Source organism: Neomonachus schauinslandi, chromosome 7 (genome assembly GCF_002201575.2).
Source record: "Neomonachus schauinslandi chromosome 7, ASM220157v2, whole genome shotgun sequence".
NCBI lineage: Eukaryota > Metazoa > Chordata > Mammalia > Carnivora > Phocidae > Neomonachus > Neomonachus schauinslandi.
Window position 1 is genome coordinate 69700115 of NC_058409.1, and position 14242 is coordinate 69714356.

Consider the following 14242-nt stretch of genomic DNA (forward strand, 5'->3'; position numbering starts at 1 on the left):
CATTTGTGTGTGTGTATATATGTAAGATAAAGACAGACCAAAACACATACTCTTAACTATAGAGAACAAACAGATGGTTACCAGAGGAGAGGTGGGCAGGGGGGATGGGTGAAATAAGTGAAGGGGATTAAGAGTACACCTATCTTGGGGCGCCTGGGTGGCTCAGTTGTTGAGCGTCTGCCTTCAGCTCAGGTCATGATCCCAGGGTCCTGGGATCGAGCCCCGCATCGGGCTCCCTGCTCCGCGGGAGTCCTGCTTCTCCCTCTCCCACTCCCCCTGCTTGTGCTCTCTCTCTCGCTGTGTCTCTCTCTGTCAAATAAATAAATAAAATCTTTAAAAAAAAAAAAAAAGAGTACACCTATCTTAAGGAGCACTGACTGTTCAATCACTATACTGTTCACCTGAAACCATATAACACTGTATGTTAACCATAATGACATTTAAAAATTAAATTTAATAGACGTCAAAAGAAAAGCAGGCAAAAGATTTAAAAGAAATATACAAATGACCACTGAAAAATGACATGAAAAAACATTTGAAGGTGATAGACATATTCATTATTTTGATTGTGCGGATAGTTTCATGGATGTGTCCTAAAACACACCAAATTATAAACTTTAAACATACAAAGTTTATTTTCAGTTATATCTTAATGAGGTTTTAACAGATAAAAGTAAGGAGACTTTTAAATGTTAAAATGGTAATTGGTATGATTTATTCTCTTTTTCTAAAATGTTTGCATATTAGGGTAGTACTCATACTATGGAAAATGATATATGGGTAGAAAAAATATGAAAATGTATAAACTACTAGAGAAGGGATTATTTTATGACATTACAGTCAAACCTTATTATTTATTCCAAGAGAGATCAGCAAATACACATGAATACAAAAATAACTTAAACATCACAAGTATTTAGATTTGAGTGTAATTATAACAGCTATTAAGGAATTCATAAAACTACAAACCAAAAAATAGCTCTAAATATTGAAATTTCAAGCAGTCATATACTTTATTAATACGCTGGAAATAATTAGATTTCTAATCTTACTACTCCAGGCAACTGAGCGGTATTTACACACATGAAGAGGGCAAAAAGAAACTTAAGCTGATCTTCAGTGAGCATCTAATAACTGCTATAGATGTAGAGGGCTTGGGAGTAGATACAGACATGTGGTATTTCACAAAGATTAAAAAAGTTCTAACATCAATAACCTTTATTAAATCAGCAGAACCAGCCTACAGTTTCCTACTATCTTTTCATTCATTCACTTAATGAAAATTTATTAACTGCTTAAACATAACAGATTTTGTGTTTGACAGAAGAGATGCCAAAAGGCGGTAGAGTATGTGGTTAAAACAACTGATACTAGAGCTGGAATGCCTCTGTTTAAATTGTACTCAGTCATCTATTCTATGTATTTCCAAGGGCAAGTTACTTAACCTCAGCTGTCCAGTAAAAGGTTAACATCAGGCTTAAGGTGTTCAAACCCTGTATCTTCTAAGGAAAGGACTGTCCCTTGACTGGCTTCTGGGATATAACCAGTATGGCCTTGGAATATCATGCCTGATAAGAGTGTCTTTGTATACTTGAAGCCATGGGCCATGCCATATAGTTTATTCTAACCATGTGACTTATGGTGAGTGCATGCTTTTATCCACCTGAGTCCTGCAGCAAGCTTTATCAGTTTGATCTCTGTGGGGGCTGGAAACTGAGTAGTTGTCAATTATGGGGGCAATCCATGCCTAGGTGACTGACAACCCCAACCCCTAAAAGAAAAAAATAAAATAAAAAACAAAACCCAAGACTCCAAGGCTCAGGGGAGCCTTCCTGGTTGGTTAAGACTTTACACTTGTCACACATTGTCTGGGAGATTAAGCACTTTCCATATGACTTGAAAGATGACAAGTGGATCTAGTACTTTGTGTCTCCTGGACTCCTGCCCTACGTGCTTTTTCTCCTTGCTGATTTTAATCTGTATCTTTTCACTATAATAAACCGAAACCATGAATATAACATTTTCCTGAGTTCTGGGAGTTTTTCCAGGAAATCATCAAACCTGAGGGTTCTTAAGGATCCTCAACATTGTTACCACATCTAAAAAAATGTATTTAATATTAGTACTTAAAGAACAGATGTGGGGATCAAAAGAATTAATGTATGTTAGGTGCTTACAATAATGTACAGCATATAATGTTTGCTGTTTCTCATGCTGTTGTAAAGATAAGTGGTCCTAATACTTGAAAAGCTTGGCCTAGTGAGAGAGGACACTAAATAATTAAACTGTTAGTGCTAAAAAAGTATGCATAATATATGAGAGAAGCAGAGAGCATCAGTTCCTTCTTTCCTAAATGTTGTCTTCATTTAGGTCCCAATCATTTCTCATTTCCTAAGTGAACTGCTGTGAGTATCCTCATGATAGTATAATCCTTACAGGATTCCCTGACATTGTATCTACCAGCAGCTGCACCACCACCATCACTACTACTGCCTGATCCAATATTCCTTTAACCTGATTCCACACTCTGAGAATCCATTCCCATATATGTTCCTCTGATTTCTGTAGAAACAAAATGACAAAAAATATCAAATTATCTTGGTGTTTCTCACACTTCTTCCTGTTTCAAATTTTATGCCTCACCCCCCACCCCGGGGCCTTTGTGGACTCAAGTCTGATTATAGGTCTAAAAGAAATGAAAGGTGGCAAAAATAAGACAAGAAGATCGGCAGTCCATTGCAGACAATTACTTTAAGGGATATTACAGGGTCTTTAGGCCAGGGGAGACAGACCTCCTAAGAAGGAGTAGAAGGGCTGCTTCTACCGGCAAAGGAGGTTCAACATAATTGAGAGATCCAAGGTTCCTAGCTTCATCAGAATTTGCCCAAAGGTACCCATATAAGGACCCAACCCTTTCCTCAAGGTTGCAAATTCAGATTGTGCTGTAATTCAATCACCCACATGATCTGTTTTAAAGAAAGCTTAGAATTATAAATATATAGCATGAGGGTTTCTTTTAGGGCAGCAAAAGATACAAATTTTGGTACCTGAAAGTGGAGTACAGCCATACTGAAAACTTAAAATGTGAGAGGGGCGTTGGAACCAGGTAGGGGGCTCTGAGAAGGGTGTTAGAGAAAGCCTAAACACCCTGAAGAACCCGTTTATAAAAACCCCATGAGCTTTGATAAATCTATGGCAAGGACTTGCAAAAAAGCAAACGTTATTGGAAATTTGAGGAAGGGAGATACGGGTTAAGTAGTGGCAGACACTTTAGCAACACTGTCCCATGGAGTTATACAGAAAGAAGAAAATACAACTAACGAAATGGCTGATCTAGCTAAGGAGAGTTCCAACCAGAGTGCTGAATGTGCCACCTGGTTCATTTTACTGCTTATAGTAAAACTTGAGAAGTGAGAGAGAAAATAATGAAAGGGCTGTTAAACAAAAAGAAGATAAGACTTACTCTACAGGGGCGCCTGGGTGGCTCAGATGGTTAAGCGTCTGCCTTCGGCTCAGGTAGCGAAAAAAAAAAAAGACTTACTCTACAAAAGATACTGTCAAGTAAGTGAAAAGCCAAGCCACAAACTGAGAGAAAATATTTGCAAAAGACTTATCTAATAAAGGTATCTTATCTAAAATATACAAAGAACTCTTAAAACGCAACAATAAGAAAACTGGGCCAAAGGCCTGAATAGATGCTTCACCAAAGATATACAGATGGCAAACAAGCATACGAAAAGATCCTAAAAATCATATGTCATTACGAATTACAAATTAAAACAACGGGATAACTGCTACATACCTATTAGAATGAACAAATTCCTATATGCCTGACAACAGGAAATGCTGGCAAGGATATAGAGCAACAGGAACTGCTGGTGAGAATGCAAAATGGCACAGCCATGCTGGAAGCTAATATGGCAGTCTGTTACAAAATTAAACATACTCTCACCATACAATACAGGAATCATACTCCTTGGTATTTACCCAAATGAGCTGAAAACTTCTGTCCACACAAACACCTGCACACAGATGTTTATAGCAGCTTTATTCACTACTGCCAAATTTAGAAACAACCAAGATGTCCTTCAGTAGCTTAATGAATAAATCAACTGTGGTACATCCATACGATGGATTACTAAGCACTTTAAAAAAAAAATCAGGGCACCTGGGTGGCTCAGTCGTTAAGCGTCTGCCTTCGGCTCAGGTCATGATCCCAGGGTCCTGGGATCGAGTCCCACATCGGGCTCCCTGCTTGGCAGGAAGCCTGCTTCTCCCTCTCCCACTCCCACTCCCCCTGCTTGTGTTCCTGCTCTCACTCTCTCTCTCTGTCTGTCAAATAAATATATAAAATCTTTAAAAAATAAAAAATAAAATAAATAAATAAATAAATAAATAAATAAATAGAACCATGAAAATATAGGGGAGGAATTTTAAATGCCTATTACTAAGTGAAAAAAGCCAATCCGAAAAGGATATCTACATACTATATGATTCTGACTCTAGGACACTTTGGAAAAGACAAAACTATAGACACAATCAGAAGTTTAGTGGTTGGCAGGGGTTGGGGAAAGGAGGGATAAACGAGGTAGTGAAACTATTTTTAGTGCAGTGAAATTATTCTCTACAATACTATGATTGTGGATATATGTCATTACACATTTGCCTGAACCTACAGAATGCATAACACCACAACTGAACCCTAATGTATAAACTATGGATTTTGGATGATAATGATATGTCAACATAGGTTAATCAGTTATAACAAATACACCACTCTGATGTGGAACGCTGACAGGAGAAGCTGTGCAAGTGTAGGGGCAGGAGCTATATGGGACATCTCTTAACTTTCTACTCAATTCTGCTGTGAACCTAGAACTGTTCTAAAAAACAAAATATATTAAAAGAAAATTAGGCAAATGATGCTAAAATTAAGAAATGTTTTCTGAGCAAAGAAAAAATCCAGGGCACTACCAGGAAAACATCATTCAACAATGAGGCTGAGGGTATGACTGAAAACTCTTTCATTACAACTTCAAAAATATTAAAGGTGGTGCCTCAGACTATTAGTCAGTCAGCCAAAAGGCCCTTGAAAGACATTACAATAAAGCTCAAACAATAAAGCTTCTACAAAATTAAGGGCATTATCCCTCAGCCTTGTTACTAGAAGCCCAATGTATACAAGGATTTATCTCAAAAAAAAGTGTGTGTGATTTTTGCTCAAAGGAATACATCTCAATAGAATTCACGTAACATCCACAAGATTTATAAAAGACTAATCTTTTTATTTAATATATAAAAGATTTAATATATCTTAAATGAAGAAAGACTTTTGGGACCCCAAAATTCCACTGACAGAAAGCAAGCTGAAAAAAAACTCACCTTAGAAACATCTGCTATGTTTCATGAGAAAAGACAGAGGTACAAGAAAAAGCACAGAAGGCAAGGTGAAGAATCATAAAGAATTATTCCCAGGCTTGAGATCTAATCAAGAAACTTCCAGTATGTGCCCATCTGGATCTCAGAATTGCTATGAACTAGGGACACCTTTGCATCTTCCATTTTTCCCCTTTTAGAACAAAACTATCTATAGCAGTTATCCTATACCTGTCCCCCATTGTATGTTCGGTATTGCAGGTGGGGAGAGGCAGATGGAGCAGGATGGTACTCAAAGAGCTGTGCTTGAAGAAAAACACCCAAGTAACCACATCTAAGCCCGGACCTGATTTAGATGATGAAATTCTGCACTTTAAGATGATATAGTAACAGAATGAGACATGTTAGGCCTTCGGAAGCACTGGGTGAACTCTGCATGTGGGAAGAACATGAACCCCTGGAGGATGGAGGGCAGACAGTGGCAGCCAACTTCCCACCTCCTGTTATTCACATCTTCATGTAGTCTCCTCCCACACAATGCCGGAGTTGACTTGTATGACCAATACTAAAAAGGAGAAGTGATAGTATCACACCTGAGAAATTATAACATTGTGGCTTCCATCTTGGGTGCTCTCTCATTCTATCAGATCACTCGCTCTTGGGAAGCCATGTTGTGACCAGCCCTATGGAGAGGCCCAACTGGTACTTAAGAGAAGCTTCCTGCCAACAGCCACAGGAGTGAGCTTGGAAGTGGATCTTACAGACCCAGTCAAACTACAGATGACTGAAACCCTAGTTGACACTGTAACTACAACCTCATGAGAAATCCTAAATCAGAACCACGCCTAAGCTGACCCTAAATTACTGACTCTAAGAGACTGTGTGAAATAATAAATATTTTTCATTTTAAGCTGCTAAACTTTGGGATCATTTGTTACATAGGTACAGACGACATGTAGTTAAACCCCAAGTGAACTAGGGAACACCACTAAAGCTCCCAGATTCATTCATTATCATCCCTGAATTGCCTGATTTTCCAATTCAGCAATAATTTATCTCCTATGTAAGGAAGGAGCTTCCTTTAGATTTACCAAAACAAGAATGTTTTCTTTTACTGTCTTTGGACTTAAAAAATTAGCTTACATAGCTTAATATTTTCAGAATTAACGGTTGATCTGGCTGAAAGTCTTTCTTCATTGAGAAAGAAAGAGAGAAACCTTACATTTTTAATTAGAACAGTTAAAAACACAAACACATATGCTTGTTTGGATAAAACTAATTATGCATGCTTCCTACTGAAGGAAATATTCAGAATAAATAAGCTTGTTTTCAATAGTTTGTTTTCAATGATAAAACTGAAATGTCTAGTTTTTTAAAAGTACTTGTAGTATTCCTAATGCAGATAAAATTTCCACCATTATAATCACTCACACTGATCCAAAATAACAAAATACTACCTATAAACAATAATATTCTAATCACAATTGTCTGTCAAATACATCAGCACAAATTGATTCATCATATTAGTAACCTAGAAAAAAGTAGGAAAAATTCTAAAAGAACAGTGTACAAATAAAAAATGCTTTCATGCTGGCAAAAAAAAAAAAAGGTGCAAAATGGTCTCTAGTAAATCCAATTTTTGTTGGATCCAAACCTAGAGCCAACCGGTTTAAAATTCTGGCCATAATCCAACCTATAGGAAAGACCCTACTACAGCCTTGACAGCAGCTTAGGGGAGGTTACTTCAGCACACTGGAATTTAAAAAAATCTATTTTACAGCATAAGCTGTCACTCTAAGAGTGAGTCTACGCTGAATGCCGCACCCCAATCACTGGAGGTATCAAGAAAATAAAAGTGAAAGGGTGCAATATAGCCATAGAAAGGCAAAGACAAACAATTACCCATTTAAAGTCTATATAATTCAGGAATCAAAAATTTAAATGTCTATAGACACCAGAAAGTTAACAGTCAATACAGGCAGTGAGTCCTATAAAGCATAAGCTTACACTGTATGAATGTAAAGCCTGCAACAAACTGGAAAACACATAGCTCATTTCAAGCGAGTTGCAATTTACCCCACTGTTGCTTCACAGAATGAAGACCCAGCGTGACTGGAACTTTCTATTTCTCAGGGGAAACAAAAAACCTAGATATTTACTTAAATTAGCTGAAAACTAATTTTACAACATCAAAGATTGTGCAGGTCCATTTAGCCTGGAGATCTCCAATTTGCAAACTCTGCTCGGTGCAGTATTATAGAGGGTATAATTATCTCGAATTTCTCCCATATAGCTCAATAACTTCCAGGGCAAAAACAGATGTATCAGTAATAAAAATAAGACTCCAGTGATCCTACAGAATAATAATTTCCCAGAAAGTGGAATCAGGTCAAAAGTATTTTCCAAAACCAAGCCTAAGATAAATACTCCAACATTAGAGAGTGTAAAAGCAAATGAATCAAGATGATTAATTTCCAAACAACTTGAGTTAGTACTATAATAATTTCCATAATATACACAAAAATGATGATACCATGAAGAATGGGTAATTCAAATCAAGAGAGTATGTCACTATCTCAATCAAACTTTTAACTTTTTAAAAATGCCTTACTTTGAGTTGTAATTTTGGTTATAATTCTAGCCTGTCCATATTCTAAACAAGGCACACAAAACCAAGCTATGCTTTATACCTGAAAAGGGTATCACTTAACACTCCTTCATTACCTTAATATTAACTCTGAATTGTTTTTTTAAATAGAAGTAGTGTGTTTAGCCACATATAGTATCATTTTTGCTACTTTCTGATGCCAAAAGGCGTATGAGGGAAATGTGATTAGCAGGGGATAAGAATATCAGCCACACCCTACAACAGTTAATAGTTACACTGTTGGGTATTAGTTATGATCATTTCTGTAATGAGCTCGTAGAGGGCCTTACAAGGGCCCAAATCCAAAATCTTAGTCTTATTAGCATCTCTCCAACCTCCAAACAAATCAACCCTGAGTACATTATCAATCTAGACTATGCTTAAAATAAATATCCTATCTGCTATATAAAAATGGAAACATAAAATAAATGCTTTGCTTCAATGTGTCTTCACAGTGATATTTTTCTCTACAGCAAAATTATCTACATTATCTATACTGCAAAAATGAACTATTACCCCAAAAAGGAGACAACAATACAATATCTGAGAAAGCAGCACAGTACTGCTGTCTCTGCCTTGTCTTTAACTTAGCTGTGAAACCTTGAGCAAGTGAGTCATCTGCCATCTCATCTGTACCAAATTAATCAATTTTAATTTGCCAAAGAGTGATGAGCAAAATTGTGGTACAATTTTTCATTCATTACTTTAAATTAATTGGCTTAACTGAGCTTTATAACTGAAATAGTTAGCTAAATGTAGTACCCCAAGAGTATTTTCTAGACAATGATAGTGTACAAAGTCATTCATTAGTTAAAAAAAAAAAAAGGAAAAAAAAAGGTGTTACCTTGAACTACTAGACCATTAGCTATTCTGGACAAAAAAAATTCCTTTCCTTCTCATAAAAATAATCCAAAAAAAAAAAAAAACCCACCTTTTTTAACAATGCTGAACACTATTAAATTACACAATTACTCATTATATTACTTAAGTAAACCTCATTATTCTATGGATGGAAATAATGTGATACATTGTCTGAAAAACTTAGCTTACTCCTGCAGGACTGTACACACTGCACACCTTCCAAACATTGACTACTGAGCCAGATGAACTGACAGACACATTGCACTGATACACAGTAGGTCTTACTGAACTACTCAAGGCCAAATGGCTGACTTCAGAACCATATGTTGAGATGTCGCTGGTGATTTGTTCTCTCTCACCTCATCCCCCATCCCATTCCAATCTGTGGAGCTGTATTAGTTTGTCACCTTGGTTGCTGAAACTTATCTCCTCTGCTGCCAGTTCTGCTGCTTATTGTCCATCACTGTTACTGATGTCCTTTGCCACTCCCCACCTACCCACATCCCATTGCTATACTGCTATCCAATACTTCTTTTTTCTGTTTCACCATTTTTTAAGGGAGGGGGAAGAACAGAGGGAGAAAGAGAATCTTAAGTGGGCTACATGCCCAGCACACAGCTGGATGCGGAACTCGATCTCACAACCCTGAGATCATGACCTGAGCCAAAATCAAGAGTCAGACGCTTAACTGACTGAGCCACCCAGGTGACCCTGTTTCACCATTTTTGTCTCTTCTGTTTGTTTCCAGGCTTCCAAGTCCCAGAAAAAAGAGATCGACTTCATAGACACAGTCAGCCAATCAATATACTCCTTTCCTTCTAATTAAAAGAAAAAAAAATCAAAGCAGGTCAGAATGATCCTTGGCTTTTCTGAACTGTTTTTATCACAATCTGATACTCAAAGGTTCATTCATTGTTATTAAAGATGCTTTATGGTCTTTTTTATTTCTAAGTCTGGAGTTACTATAGATACTTGTCTATAGATAATTGAAATTTTTACAATTATAGTATTTTAGGGTTAAAAATTCCAAAGGAAACATAGTGGGGCTGCCTTAACCTTTAGACGATTCACCAAAAAAAAAAAAAAAAAAAAAAATCCAAAAATTTCTATTAAAATCAATCTTAAAATAAATGAATAGCACTCCAAAGAAGATATACAGATGGCCCCAAAGCATATGAAAAGATGTTTAACACCTCCAATCGTTAGGAAAATCAAAACCATAGGAGATACTACTTCATACCCATTAGGATAACTATTATCAAAAAAAAAAAAAAAAGAGAGAGAGAGAATGTGTTTGGCAAAGATGTGAAAAAGTATTTTTGAAGATGTAGAGAAATTGCAACCCCTGCTCATTGCTGGTACGAACGTAAAACAGTACAACCACTGTGGGTAATAGTAAGGTGATTCCTAAAAAATTAAATACAGAATTGACATTTGATCCAATTCTGGGTATATAGCCAAAAGACATGAAAGCAGAAACTCAAACAGATATTTGCACACCCCTGTTCAGAGCAACCCTTATTCACAATAGACAAAAGATGAAAGCAACACAAGCATCTATGGTCAAAATGATTTAAAAAACAATGTGGTATACACATAAAATGGAATATCAACCTTATAAAGAAAACACGATACAACATGGGTGAACCTCGAAAATATAATGTTAAGTGAAATAAGCCAGTCACAAAAGGATAAATATTGTACGATTCCATTCATATGAGTTACCTTGAGTAGAGTCAGGAAATTCAGAAACAGAAAGTAAAAGGTTGTGAGAGGCTAAAGGGAGGGGGGAACAGAGAGTTAATGTTTAAAGGGTATGGATTTTCAGTTGAGGAAGATGAAAAGTTCTGGAGATGGATGACAGTGATGATTGCATAACAGGGTGAGTGTACTTAATACCACTCATATACACAGTTAAAAATGTTTAAAATGGTAAATTTTATGTTATGTATATTTTACCACAGTAAAAAAGATGAATGAAAAGTAAAGTTTACAATAGGGTAGAAAAGTACTTGCTATTTAGCTATCCATGGCTACTGTGCAAACCTTATCTAAGACAGCACAAGTAATGTATCAACTGAGTAAATGGTGCTTAACTTCATTAGTGCCAATGAAGAGCATGGAAACATCTCTAAATATCTAAGGACTTCAGATTGTCCTCATAGAGCTGTCTGGGAAAGTTGAAAAAAATAGTCTGTCGATAAGTAAGATCTCTCATGCACACACCAAACCACTGAATAAATACTCATTTTCGAGATTTTTAAACCCTAATGCCTCCATGCCTACATCATTGCTATTCTCGGATATACCAAACATACTCTTGCCTCACCACGTTTTGCTATCCTAATACACCCATCTCCCTCATACCTGCAGAGTTCACTCTCTCATTTTATTCAGATGTCTACTCATATGTTCCCTTATCAGAGAGGCTAAGCTTGACAATCCTATATAAAATAGTATCCTCTGTAATTCTCTCTCCGCATAAAGAGCTTTATTTTTCTTCATAGATTTTATCACTACCTGGTATACACGTTTACTTGTTAATTCTTTTCTCCATCCACTACAATGTAAATTCCAGGAGCACAAGGACTGCCGGAGTCCAGCTCCAGCCGGGGTGGGTCTCTCCTAGGAAAGGACGGCGTCGGCGAATGAGGAGACACAGACACAAGGTCAGGTTGCAAGCATCTCCTCCTGACAGTCTCGGAGGAACTTTATTTATATGTTAGGATATTTTTGTCTTTCCAAATCTTAGATCATTTTCTGGATTACAGCCATAGCCTTCTTTCATTTTTCCTTTGTAATGATTAACATGACCTTTATTGATTTCTGCTTATTGGCTTTCGCTAAAACTAAAAAACAATACGCAAAGAGAAAGGTGCTAGACAGAGCGTGACCGTTTTGTTATTTTGTTCTATAGAAACTAATTCTTCGTGGAATTAGTTTCATTATGATTGCTTAGATAGGCGTAACTAAGGTGAGTAGTCACTTTATCATGAAACCCCAGAAATAGTCCCACAATTAATAAAGATGGCCATAAATAAAATGAAAAAGAATAGCAGGAGCCAGCCCAGAAATATTCCCACAATTATAAAGATTGCCATAAACAAAATGAAAGAGAATAGCAGGAGCCAGCTGTGGAGTCTCCTATTTTCAGGATCATCCCCCATACTTGGACTTTGTCAAACAGCATGAGTAGCTTGGCTCGCGCCAAAGGACTTTGTCTATTTTGTTCACTATGTACCCCCATCACCTAGAACTCCACCTGGCACATCGAGGGTGACCAATAAATATTTGTTAAATGAATAAACAGATGTGATGCTCACAGCATAAAATCATATTTTCCTTTTGGTCTTGGTACTATTCTACCATCTACAAGCCTTGGAACAGCCACCAGCCACTGCCTCAAAGCCATCCAGAATGGGAATGATTAAAGTGGGAGGAGCACCTAGTTTAAGAAGTCAGATAGAAACCTGGTACCAGCACTGACAATAATACCTTAATTAGGCACTTCAAACAGTGCTTGCTCTCTGTTTCTAAATACCTAAGTGAATACAGTATATCCGCCCCTGACAATATGGAATAAAGTATAAGTATAAAGAATTTACCTCTAACACTGCTTTAAAACAAAAAGATACCATGTATTGCATAATAAACATCACAGTGCATCTGCTTTGATGAACATTACAAGGCACTTGCTAGTCTAAAAACCACAGGATTTTCCCTCTACAACTTCTCAGAGGTAGGGAAATACACAAATGCAAGAACACTAATTGTTAATAAATACAGACAAAAATTAAGTAACCAATTTCTTGGCCCAAGAGATACACACTCTGGAGCATGAGAAGAATATGTTAAATCTCTGGATGAGGGAGAGAAAAGAGTGTTTCCAATATATAGGTAACTTTATTTCAAAGTCAAAAGTTTAAAAATCCATTCCAGTCAAATGTCCCACCAGCGCCCATACATACATGTTACAAGTTTTGAGAGAATTTTATAACTGCACTTTAATTTTCTGTCTGCAGTAAATGGCATCTGGTAAAGCTTCAGCCATTGATTATAATTTTTGTAGAAAAAATGTTTAATCGAACAATAAATACCGTCCCTCCTGAGAAAGCATACGAGGGCCCATTACTCTATGGTCTCTAGGGCTCACCGAACTCCACATGTTCACTTGTAAGGACAGTCAACCAGGGAACGCACGTGTTCTGCCCCGCCTCATAAGTGAAAATGGCAGGTGGAACCTGCCCTTCGGCGGGGTCCCTAAATTGGGTACACCTGTGCGCAAGGCACGCAGCGTGATCTGTGGAAAGCCTGCGGCCCCGGGGCCAACAATCCCCGCCCGAGACCAACCAGGCCAGCCCCTTCCTCTGATTTCCGCCCGGGCCTGCCCCCGGAGCTCATATCCCCGCAAACGCAGGTCCTACCTGAGCTCTGCCCCCAGCTACAGGGCTGCGGGGGGAGGCGGGAGGAGGCGTGGCCTTCCAGCTCGCCAGACGAACTCCCTCGTGCGGTTGTTATGACTTTCCCTCTCGGGATCCGCGCCCCGACCAAGTTCGAGCTGCACTTCCGGGGTCCGCAGGCGACTGAGACGTCATTGCGCATGCGACGACGGCTGCGACAATCCGGAAATGGGCGGAGCGTGGTCGCTAGGTTGGTTCCTGTGGAGCTAAGTGGGCTGGGAAAGGCTTGTGGGAGGTAAGAGTTGTCCTGTTATTTCCCCCTGGCCTTGCTCGCCTTTTCCTTCACCCTTTTTTTCTAAAGTGGGAGACCCCGCTTCCTGAGTAGCCTTGAGGACAGGGCCACCTTGCAGCCTCGTTCTCCAAGAGAAAATAAAAAAGTAGTTGTGAGACTGTCCATGCAGCCATTGCCCACTCTCCCACTCATGTTTTATTCATCTTTACCCACTCCATTCCGCTCCAGAAAAGACAGAGGGTCGAAACTTCTAGATTTGGAAGATTAAATTTACTTCAAAATTATGACTTATAAAGTAAGAAATTAAGGTTTGGCTCCCTGACCCTGCTCTTTTCCTATTTCCTGAGTACTAGTGGGATGAATGAGAAACAGTTTTGGAAACGCAGCCTTTATGGGAAAATTCCTGGTAGTAAAAATTTCTCAGGAAAATCCTTTAAATGGCCTACAAAGTACAGAATACATAATGCTAAAAATAAAGTCGAGATCTTTAATTCTTATACGCACTTGAATGTGAGACCTCTTAGGTAGTTGAAATGTTAGAATAAAAGGAGAGTTTGTGTGTCAATATCCGGGCATTTAAACAATCAGAAATCCAAGGGGCAACTCTTAATCTTCATCTTAACCATTCAGCAGCATTTGACACAGTTAATTGCATCTTTTACTTGA

At 38.0% G+C, this 14242-nt stretch overlaps 1 protein-coding gene across 2 annotated transcripts in view; it reads right to left on the minus strand.

Annotated features, from left to right (window-relative positions):
* FAM172A (family with sequence similarity 172 member A) overlaps positions 1 to 13463 on the minus strand; it is a 406595-nt gene extending 393132 nt beyond the window's left edge. Inside the window, exon 1 of one of the 2 annotated variants that reach the window (XM_021701780.2) lies at positions 13309 to 13463. The gene's annotated coding sequence lies outside the window, so the exon portion shown is untranslated. The remainder of the gene's footprint in view (positions 1 to 13308) is intronic. The other variant, XM_021701773.2, reaches the window with a different exon arrangement.
* Between the last annotated feature and the right edge of the window lie 779 nt (positions 13464 to 14242).